The 12438-nt window shown below is 34.8% G+C and overlaps 1 pseudogene across 1 annotated transcript; it reads left to right on the plus strand.

Moving 5' to 3' along the window:
- The first annotated feature begins 10740 nt into the window (after positions 1–10740).
- On the plus strand, positions 10741–11792 carry LOC149204586 (glutathione S-transferase U17 pseudogene; annotated as a pseudogene). The gene is made up of 2 exons (XR_016253016.1): positions 10741–11107; positions 11383–11792. The product of XR_016253016.1 is annotated as a glutathione S-transferase U17 pseudogene (transcript).
- The last annotated feature ends 646 nt before the right edge of the window (positions 11793–12438 follow it).

Below are 12438 nucleotides of genomic sequence, written 5' to 3' on the forward strand. Positions count from 1 at the left end.
CAAAACAGTTTCTCGTAGGAATTCTCCAATAAAACTGGAGGAACTCTAGTTAAATCTGCTAAATCTGAAGTTAGCATTGAATTTAGGGGACCGTCGAACTTGTCGCCAAACTAAACTGTGTATTAACTAGTGGATAATCTTGGATTAATTAACATTAAATGTGATTAGTGCTTAATCTGGCACAGTTTTGGTCAACCGTTAGTCGACGGTTTGTGATAGTGGTCCCATGGGAGGGGGTTGGCCCTCTCCTGCCCCCAACCATCAACTATTTATGTAACAAATAGAAACGGTGACCATAGTAGGTTAAGAACCAAGATGGTGGTAGAATAGTAAGACTCCAGGCTTGTGTGGTTCAGGTCATGAGTTCGACTCCCCGGCTTGCCATAAAAAACTTATTGTGCGCCAATATTGCCCCACCTTTGGTGAGGGACACGTGGCGGCCTCCGGGCTTGCCACATGTCCCCTTCTCATTGGTCCACATCCACCGAATTATATCATGCCAACTCATCAAACCCTATACCAACCCCAATGCGCCACTTGGAGAGATCCTATTACCAACTTTGACCTACCCAGTCACCTGCCACGTCAGCAATACAAACTGATAATTGTGCAGTGATTGTGCCCTTTTTTCAAAAATTCCTCTATTTGGAAAAGCACACATAATGCAATATCTTCCTCACACGAGCTTCGTTTTGAGTGAAACTAGTTGCGTTGGGATTGTATCATCGAGGCAGATGCAGTCGTTCAGTGTTTGAGCAATTATAAGCACTTTGATTTTTGAGCTAAATATTAATCATTTGATCATGATGGTTATCCAAAGTCTCAACTCAAATGCGAGGTTTAGAGTGATTTGACAGGTTAACAAGGTTAGAAGATAAAAGATAAGCCTAAAAGGAAAGATTATCATCTTGAAATAGGGAGGAAATATAAGGCATATCTTCAATACTTTTCTCCTCTACATGTCAAATACAACTATCTTGTTCTTGATTATCACTTGAAACAACAGGTTGAACATCATTAAAAGTTGAATTAGGATGGTCAAGTAGATTATGAAACAAGGAATTATGAAACATAGGTGGTATAGGTTTTAGAGTATCCCCAGAGACAATCAAGTTTTCATTTGGACCAGATTCAATATTAGACTTATATACAATATTATGATCTTGAAAACATAAGGGATCAACTTTCACTTTAGGCTCCATGCAATTACTGAACCATTCCAAGTTTTCCTCAACAGGATGTCGATCATAAGAAGTGGATGAAAGTTGAATGGACATACCAACATTTTGATTTTTAGTTTTTTCCAGCTCTAACATCATCACGAGGGGGAACCCAAATCGGTACTAGAAAAGGAGGAGGACAAGGAATAAAAGGAATAATAGGTTCCTCCTTGGAATATTAAGCTATCCCATGGTTCGAAAAAGTTGATAAGAGAGACTTATATGGGGGTTCATATTCAAAATATATCAAAGAGAGTAGAATCAAATTCTTAAAATTTTCCATAATGAAATATGAATCAATAAATCACTCAGGAAATTCTCATCAAAGGTGAAGAAACTGATTAAGAAAGTCCTTTCTAGATTCACTAGGTTCCACTCTAAGAAAATTAATTCTATCACAGACATCTTGATAACCATACCTATCAAAGGCTTCATGAAGATCCTTAACAAGTTTCTCGAGTGAATGGATAAAAGAAACATGTAACATATGACACCATTTATTAACTCAACCTTCAAATGTGAGGGTGAACAATCTTCTCATGACATCTTTAGAATGAATTCTGTTAGAGAGACAAAAATGCATAAATTGAAAGAAGTGTTCAAGATACTTAGTTCACTCTCACCATAAAATTAAATTGAGACAAGTCATGAATGATTTTCACAGGGATGGTAAAATCAAGCTCCTTAGATAAACATATCGGGATTATGATTTTGGAAAGAGCCATTTAAGATAAGAGATTCAAAACAGACTCAATGGGCACATCTTCTCATTTGACCCTCCTTCTAGCACGAGAATGTTGATGGTGTTGGATACCGCCAACATATAGGGGGTCTCCCCCATTTGAATTCCCAATTATACCTCACATTGTTTGGAGTAGGAGCCCCACCTGGGGTATCAGTCTGACCACCATAACTATAAGGTTTTCCTTCGTTTCAGTGAATAACATAAGAGATTATAGACATAACCCTTGACCAAGCACATAAGTTGACATTGTGAAACAATTATTGTAATGTGTAGAAGGAGGCTTTCATGAAGGGGAGACAAAATTGAGCCTATAGAAGGAAGTAATAATACTAAACTAGGGGAGAGACACGAGGAAAGAAATATTCATTAGTTATCTAGATAAATAGTTCACATGGACACAACGATCATTAAACCACATACAACACACCTTCAAGAAGCTAAGAACCAAGGCCACCGAAATAGTTGAATTTCCTTAGTACATATGACGAAACATGTATAGCAAACGTTTAAAGAATAATACTAATACATTCACAATACATGAATGAAAATGTGTTGGCTCATAAAGCTTCAATTATAAGGTAAAATATCTGAGTACACAATTACACTAGTGAGGCACTAGTTTCAATAGTGGAAAGTTAAGTCACTTCTTGCTTCTCCAAAGAATAATTCTCTCCTATGCTAAGTAAAAAAGCCAAGACTAGCTCTCCAAAGCTTCCACCTCCAAAATCCCTTTCCTTGAGTTATGAGGTATCTTTTATAACAAAAGGAATGACCTTTCATATCCCCATGACTCTTGAGTTACCCTCATGACTCTTAGACTTCTATGCAACTCTTGAAATTCTAAATGACTTTTGGACTTCTCTATATGAGTTTTGGACTTCTCCTAAAGGAATTTTGTCCATATATGACTAATTAACTTTTCATATTTCACATGACTCTTAGACTTCCACACATTACATTTTGTCCTTTTCCTTGAATATCCATCATTACATTCCACATGATGACATGGAATAACACATGGACACACATTGACTATTAGGATGACACTTGTACAAGTACAACTTGACAATGATGACATAGACTTCATAATGAGGTGGTAATGCCAAGTTGTCTTCCTTGCTACTTCATCTCACATTCTTGGTGGTAGATCTGATATATGCTTCATATTCATGAATAATACACTTTTTTATTATATTCATCCTCCAAATGGTCTTTGATAAATATCATAATCCTTTGAGTCATCATGCAATGTCTTTTTTCTGTCTCGGTCCATGATTTGCTTCATGTCTCCATGATAACTCTTTTTTGTTCTTCTTCCTTGCAGGTTTTTATTTATGCTTTCTCCCTGTTATCTTCTTTGAGCATCACCTTTTCATGCTAAGAAGGTAATCATGCTAATGAAAATCATTCACGATAAGGAAACATCAGTCTTAAAATCATATACTCTATCACTACCTATCTCATGGAATGATTAGCTAATAATAGACCTATGAGAGGGATGAAAGAAGAATGATTGATAAGGAGGACATAGTTAAACTCACCAGAGCTCACAAGAGGCATTCAAGGTACACTTGTATGCTTAAGAAAGAGATATAGAACTCAAGTGAAGAGGGCATAGGTCCGAAGCATGAACGAGAATTGTTTGTTGGCTCTAGATGTGCTCATGCACTCAAGGAAGCTAAGGAGGGTGCAAGGGAACACACCGAGGGTATAAAGGGGTCAAGATTCAAGCCTTCCAAGTGCGCTCATGTGCTTAAGAGGAAAAAGGAAGGCACAAAGGTACACATAAAAGGGATGAATGGGTCAGGATTTGAGCCTTCCAAGTGCGCTTGTGCACTCAAGAGGAACTAGGAGGGCATAATTATTTGAGTTGAAGGAGTGTGCTCAAACGAAGGCTTCATGCTTTGTGATTATGCTATGTGTTCTTTAAGAGGAGGATGAAGGTTTTGTGATTTAAGAGTGCACCATGCACTCAAAAGGAAGGATGAAGGCTTCATGCTTCAATAGTGATGCACTCAAAGGCTTCAAGCTTTGTGAGTTCACCATGCACTCAAACGGAAGCATGAAGAATTCATGCTTCATGAGTGCATCATGTGCCTTAAGGCTTTATGCTTCATGAGTGTGCCATGCACCTTAAGGCTTTCTGCTTCATGATTTTACCATGCACTTTTAAGGAGACAAAAGATCCTTCTTTGTTTTGAAGTGTGCTTCATTGTTTCAAAGTGTGTTTCGTTATCTCAAAGTGTGCTTCATCGTTTCGAAGTGCACTTTGTCATTTCCAAGGGTGCTTCATTTTTTTGAAGTGAACTTCATTGTTTCGAAGTGCACTTAGGCTTTGGAGGGTGTAGGTCTCTCCAAAAATGGCTACTTGCTCATTTGGAATGAACTTTCACTAAGGGAGGCAACACAAGGCTAGGTAACTTATCCTTAGGAACTACTGATGCAATGTGAGAGGAAGGAGGCCTTAGAAAAGACTTAGTGCACAAGTATGGGAGGAAATATATGTCAATTAGGTTGATGAATAAGTTTCGCTTATCACCTAGAAAGAGGATTAATACATTTAGAACTTGCGATGGGATGAAGGATGAAGAAGAGCTCTCAAAATGGCTAAGTGTGGGACCAACACAGTAGGAGAAAGAAATGCATCCTAACATGACTCAAACATTGATCACACACATAAATTCCACCAATATAAGCCAATAGAATCCACGGGACTCATGAACAATAGTTACACATTAAAATATCATCAAATCCACACTTATTTCTAAGTGCAACAATTAAAAAGACACATTACAACAATTAGAGCACTAGTTACTATAGAAATGACAACTTTTCCCCAGAGGTGTGCTAAGCTATAGGAATGTGTCTAATGCATATTATAATGATATGTAAGATAGTCTAATGTAGAAGAGTGTGTTGTAACTAATTGTGGTGATGTACAAAGGTGTGACACATGCAGGAGTGAAAACACAAAAACAACACTTGTGACATGAGGAAAACATAAGACGACACTTACAAAATGTAAATGACCTTGAAAGCGACACCTACTAGAGTGAACATATCATTAAAATGATACTTATTAATGTGAAAACAAGCAAAAGAAACAATCAAGAATTTGAAAGCGACACTTATGAAAGGGAAAGTGTGCAAAAGCGACAATTAATAAAACGCACCAAAATAAAAGTGAAATTGCAATCAAAGTGAGGGATTTTGTCAATGAAAGTGTGAAATGACTATCAACATAAGTTGAACATTGAACTAGTACAGTCTTGCCAGACTGTGCTATGCATGTTTGAGTTTGGATAAAGAAAGTGTGCTCATAAACTCATTGGAGATTTAGCATGTGTGTGCAAGTGACTTGACAATTTAAGATTTGGAAGAAGATTTGAAAACCTTACAAAATATCAAATATCCATGGAGTAACCATAAGATGACATACTATAAGATCCTCAGTAAGCTCCAAAATTCAGGGGTGAGAAAAATTTTGGAGGGTGTTGATCGCAACGGCAACACTCGGTTTGATCCAAAAATAGCCAACCCATAATAGGGTTTAGTCCACATATTGGATAAGGAACAACATGCTATGCACATTGACAAAAAAATAAGGGTAAAATCTAGATAATTATCTATGGTATAATCCCATCATAAATATATACATTACAGAAGGGCATTCATGCAGGGAAGATGTAGATTTGGTTGGTTGTAATGCCACCAATTCAAATAAGTCAATAGGTCAAACTCTAACAATAAAATGGATTCTTTAAGAAAACACTTTATAAATGTATAAAGCTTGTTTTTATGAGGACATTTACATGATTAATTAGAATTCACAATGAAATAAACTTTTAATAAAAGTGAAAAGTGCCCAAATCCTATTGGAAAGGCAAGCCAGGCATCTTGCTACCTTATGAGCCTTTATAAAAAAAACCTGTGTTTTCTTCTTGGTATTTTTTCCTCACCCCCCTTATCAACATAAGAAGCCATTCATAGGGAAATCTAATTATATCATTGAGTAATTGAGGTTCTCCATTTTTACAACAATGGATAACATTGGATAAAGATAGACTAACTAGGCCAAAATAACATCACTACATTTCTCAAATATAAGGAAAGGGAACTCCACAATAATGATAGTGAATAACATTGTCTAGGTGCAAAACAACAACTAGAAAGAGGGTCTATAGTCTACGTTTCTCAACATTTTAAATCTACTGACATTGTTTGTTTTGCATTCATGCACATTTGTTTAATAGGTAGATCAATGTAATGGAAACTACCTTTTAGTTATCACTTCTATTTGCTAGCTAACTATGGCAAAGCATTTCTACCATGTAGCTTCACTTAATTACTATGTTTTGATGACCACTTCTACATGTTAGCTAGCTATGTCTTTGGAAGAACTTATATAAAACATAAAGGATTGAAAGATTCTTGAACCAAAAATGATTTCAAATAGATTTAAATTGTGGGTTTGGTTTGTAAGAGATATAATCTAAATAAAGTAGTAAAATCCCCTGACCAAATAACAACTCCACCCTTAACCAACCCAATTTATTAAATACAACTATCCAAAAATTTCAAAGTCTAAAATAGCCTCTAGCATTGGACCCTTGGCCCCTTGACTCGTTTGATACCAAAACTTTATCACATTTTCAATAATTAACAATGCATTAAGCATCTTAAAATCTAAAGAGAGAAAATATAATTAAAAATTACATCAAAGCTATTGAGCTTTCAATGAGGCCCAAGAAGTTAACAAACTCATGCACAAACTTCTACTTTGACCAGTTAATAATGTATAAATTGACATGGAAAATAAAATTGTAAGAATGGGTTTTATTAATGAATATAATGAAATTAAGTGTTAGTAATATTTAGTATTATAATTTCTTAATAATAACTAAAATTATATTTATTTAACTAAAACTTAGAATAGATTTATAAATTTAATAAAAGAAAATCTAAAATATTTTTAGCTAAAATTATGAATAAAAAGGTTAAAAAATTGGGTAATATTAACACAACTTAAGATTCAATCAAGAATAAAGATAAACTTATAAATTCAATAAGAAAAACTTGAAATATTTCGATCAAAATCATCCATAAAAAATCTGTAGAATTTGGTAATATTATGAGAAACCGTTGGCATCCATACCTTAAAAATCTTTGTTTCTCCTTAAGTCTTTGAGGACATCGAGATCAATCCTCATTACTTTGAAATTTTCTCAACTATGTATGTAAATTTGGCACTGATGGTAAAGTTAAAGAGATAGAAGGACACCAAGATGAGATTTAAAAGCTTAGGAAAATGACATTGGTGCCTCATATGAGGATTATTTTGTTTCATTAATTTTAGAAAAACCATCAATGTTATGCTTAGAAAAATGCTATGGAAATAAAAGAAGAAAATGATATCCCTCATGAGCTCTGAGATCTAGTGATTAGGATCGAAGAAAGGAAATTGCTTTGAAGATGTAATGTAATAATGAGTGGTCACTTAATATTAATTGTAATTTAATTGTAATGTTTGTGTTAAGAATAAACATCTTCTTTTCCCATATATTTTGGCTTTGATATCAAAAAAATTGAGCAACAATTAGAACATGAGGGATGCATTGGTATTAACATGTTTGCACTTATCTTCTTTTTCTTATAATATTTTGATGAGATTGTTCTCCTTATAAAAAAAATTACTATATCACTATCTTCACAAGAAACTTAGTGTTCAATAATTATTTGAAACTTTGAGCTTATCATTAATATTGAGAAACCAAAATGTTGATAACTAATCTAAGAAAATAAATTTTGCTTTGATTTTGTATTTTGATAACTCACTTGCAAAAGGTGAATTCTTTCAAGTGCTAAGGTATGATTTCAGTCGAAACCAAAATTTCAAGGAGAGAATCACCAAATGTTGGAAATATTATTATGGTCTTGATAAAAAAATTGTAGAAATGTTAAGTTTTGAGATTGAAAAATAAAGATAAAAAATACTTTGGTTATCATGGTTATTCTTTTTTTCCAAGGATAAAATCATATTTTCTATTCGTGAAAAGAATGGAAATCACATTTTTCAAGTGCATATGACACATTAAATAAATATATTGAGAAAACATTCAATATTAACCATACAATATTAACCACTAAAGACAATTCAAACCAAAAAGTATTTATACATAAAGAGAAAAGGTCATCACATGAAAATCACCTTAATCCATCTTTTTTTCCTTTTTAAAAACTCTATCCATCCCCTTAAAACACGACACATAACAATTACCTAAAAGTATCATATTCATGTGATCTCTCCATTCATCCCACTCAACCATCATTTACAATTATATCACATTGAGGGAGGATCACCGAGTTTAATTACTTCATTGTAAACATATGAAGTCTATTTTATATCTTCCTTCTTTACCTATCTTTCTTGATTAGTATCATTCTCTACATCTGATGGGTGGGGATCAACTACACCCTCTTTATCTTCATCATCCAAAAAAGGGACCACATATGGCTATTAATTTTTAGATTAGGAGGAATGTCACTTTTTCCTCTAAGGATGACCTCTTAAGTGAAAATATTTCTATAGATGACTTGTTTGATGACATAAGCCACACCATAACATTGTTATTTTGTAATCTAATGTCTAAATACATTAACTACATTTTCCATGTTTTAGTGCTATCCTATTTGATAGACTTTTACTATGGTAAATCTCCACATTGTTATGAGCATATGTGAAAAATTCTTATTGAGTTTGTGTAAGATCATAATTTAAAAACATGTTTAAAGAATTTTAAATATCTTCAAAGGCTAAAGGATGACAAAAAGGAAGAAGCATATTTAGAAACCTGACCCAAACTGATATTTTGGATACAACCATAGTAGAAGGGTCAAAATATGAATTCCATGAGGTAATAAAGAGCCCCACTCTTCCACACTACTAAGATTCCTCATTTGGTTTTGGTATTCCTTAATGGTATAAAACTAATCTATAAAGTGGAATATGACAATTTTTTTTCCAATTATAGAATATCTGTTGTTGTAGATCACTCAACTAGTGCCAAAACCGTTTAAACCATCAAAATATTGTAATAGTTTTAAGGGTTGAAAATATATCATTTACCTCTAAATGTTTGACATCCAAACCTGGTATCTCATTTAGTTTCTCAATAACATATGAACCTAGGATGATAGGGGACATAGTTATTGAAGGATGAACCTTTGATTGAGTTGCTTCCTTATAAGAAACTAATTTGGATGAAGAAGGAACTTTGATCACACTATTCCTCATTACAAACAAAACACTAACATGGTACTAGCACCCCTAAAATTATTATAATCCATCAATTGTGTTGAATATTAAAATTGTTTACCTTTAAGTTGTTGATCAAATGGTATTTGCTAGTGTTATTCAAAAGAATGTTTAATGTCCTCCATGGAATTAGATCCATTTACTAGCAATAATATTTGCTCCTTGCTAAGGGAATCAATTATAATTTGGTACCTTGTTGTGTCTTTTGAGCTTGATCTACTTGACTCTACGCTAGTGGCTATATCTATGTCATGATGCTACTTTAGATTTACTTGAATTTGATTAGATTTGTTTTAAATAGTTTATAAATATCTAGAGGGCCTCATATGATCTACATTGCTCAAATTCTTCTTTGCATGACCTCAAAGAATCTTATATTTTCTTGGATTTGTAGTCAACATAGAGAGAACAACTAGACCTTGAAGATTATAGACTCTAGGAAAGAATACATAAGGACTAAGGTCCATATTGGAGATTGTCTAGCCCACTCACTAGATAGGTGCCCTCCCATCATCTCATTCCTCACTATCATGGAATTCTTAAGAGTCAAACATGACAACACTAACTTAGCTTGATAATATCCTTTTTCAACTAAAAACTAATTGACATTCGATGAAGGATTCAACCTTTAGCTTGCATCACAACGATTACCCTACACACAAGAGAGAAATGAGAGAAGCTTGATCATTGGAAATTGCAACTTTCATTGTGAGATTGAGTTTTCCTCCTATAACTATTGAACCATAGATCCATGTAAACATATTGTGAGGTTATCCATTAACTATTTTGAATCCTATGAATTACATACCTGTGAGGTTAGGCATCAACTATTTTGAATCCTATGGATTACATACCTGGAATAAGATTTGAAGAAAAAGCTAACCATTAAAACTTTTCCTGCATAAGGACTAAAAATCCTATTCACTCATATTCTCTTAGAAAATCTCGAATAATCCGGATGTCAATGAAGTTTGAGACTATAAAATCATGAAGCAAATTATAAAATACATCGAGCGATAATCTAATAACTAAATACAACACCCCTGGACCTCACTGTCCGGATATATTTTGTAAAGTCTAATGTTATGATCAAATATTTAAATTATAAACGCAAATTGCTCATAGCAAACAAAAATAAATTTCCAATTATTGCTTAGGCTTGGCTTAATTAAATCTAACATCGACAGTTTTAATTTGACTCGGATTTTTACATCGACATTTTTAATTTTTAATTTTTAATTTTTAAATCGAAATTCACGTGCTTTTAAAGGTCAACCAGTTCACACTGCCGTAACGGATTGAAGTACGTAATTCGCGGTGTGAAATGGCCATGACAGGGGAAAGGGAAGGAATAGTGGTGGAAATCAAGATTAGGGTGATATGATTAACTGGCAGTGGGATGCCTATTTATTTGCACCGAGGGATTATGGCTAACAAACAAACGGTAGCATAGGCACAAGCACTGCATTACAGTACATGTTCAGAGAAATGGCGAAGGAGGCCTGTGGAGAAGAGGGGCAAGTGAAGCTATTAGGTGCGGGTTGGAGCCCCCTTGTGCTTCGGGTTCGCATAGCACTGGCTCTTAAAGGCATCGATTACGAGTTCATCGAAGATAATTTGCACCCAAAGAGCGAGCTGCTGCTGAAATTAAACCCTGTTCACAAGAAGATTCCAGTGCTTATCCACAGTGGAAAGCCTGTTTGTGAATCCATGATTATTGTGCAGTACATCGAGGAGGCATGGGGCAATAAGGCACCCAATTTTATGCCCAAAGATCCATATGACCGAGCCATTGCTCGCTTCTGGACCGCCTTCATAGACGATAAGGTAATAACATCCCCTTAATCACCTTGCTTAATTTTTAATAAAAAACACCTTCTTGCTCTTGCTACTGAGGAATTTAGGAGGTAATGTTACGTAGAAAACATTACAATAAATTCTCAAAACAACCATGTCATAATTCAGAATTGAAACTAAGTAGAGAAGATGACAACCATACGTCCTCACTTGACTCACATACACTTGACCCTTATCTCCAAAGTATTACTTGCTTTTTTTTAAATCTGTAATTAAGACACTGGTGCTCTTTATGTGTGGCTCAGCTGGTGCCATGCCTTCGGGGAGTTTTCATGGTCCAAGGCGAGAAGCAACAGAAAGCGGTACAAGAATCGGTAGCAAACTTTGTTGTATTGGAAGAAGCTCTGCGAACGAGCCCCTGCTTCTCGGGGAAACTGTATTTTGGAGGAGACAAGATCGGCTTTGTTGACATCGCACTGGGTGGTCTGTCAGCGTTTGCGAAAGCCCTGGAGAAGGTTACTAATTCTGTTTTAATAGACGCGGAGAAGATGCCGCTGTTAACCGCGTGGATGGATCGATTCTGTGAGGCTGATGGAGTGAAAGATGTTATGCCGGATCCGGCCATGCTGCGGGAATTTATATCCGAATTTATATCGGCCATGCTGAGGCCGATAGAGTGAAAATCAGATTTACTTTACCACCTGCCGCAAATTAGGGAAGCCCTTCGGGCATAAGATATAGAATAGATATTAGATAGAAGACTATATTTAGATTGAAGTTATCCTCGGCATTGTTTTATCTTAATGTTGTCAGTTTGAAGGTTGTTATCCTTTTTGAATGAATAACTTTATTATCATCTAAGTAAGGATGTGCATGTCTTTAACCTACATCAGGCTGTGAATAAGATGGTACTCATAGTAAGTTTCTTATTATTGAACTACTCTAAGTTTCATTGTACGGGTTATGATATTGCAACTGTATTCATTACGTAAATACAGTATGCTTAAGAGTCAAGGTAATGGTGATTTGTTCACTAATCTAACAAACTTACTACAGGTCTATGTTTCCATAACAGTCACTTGTATGTATACCCTTATTAGTAGTTGAAAGAGGTAAATAGCTGTGATCAGCTTGAACTTCATGTAAAGCACGTAATACTGGTGTTTCTTACTCAGCTTGATTGGCTTTTATGGAGTTTAATCACACGTATATCTCTCTAATTCCCTAGGTCTTCTGGTTAGCCTAGTAAGATATCTCTCAACGGTCAAGACTAATATCTCTTCACACTTATATCTCTCTAATTCCCTAGGTCTTATGGTTAGCGTAAGTAATATCTCTCAACGGGCAAGACTAATATCTCT

The sequence above is a fragment of the Pinus tabuliformis genome, chromosome 1_2 (assembly GCF_031772625.1).
Source record: "Pinus tabuliformis cultivar Carrire ecotype Pingquan chromosome 1_2, CPIR1, whole genome shotgun sequence".
NCBI lineage: Eukaryota > Viridiplantae > Streptophyta > Pinopsida > Pinales > Pinaceae > Pinus > Pinus tabuliformis.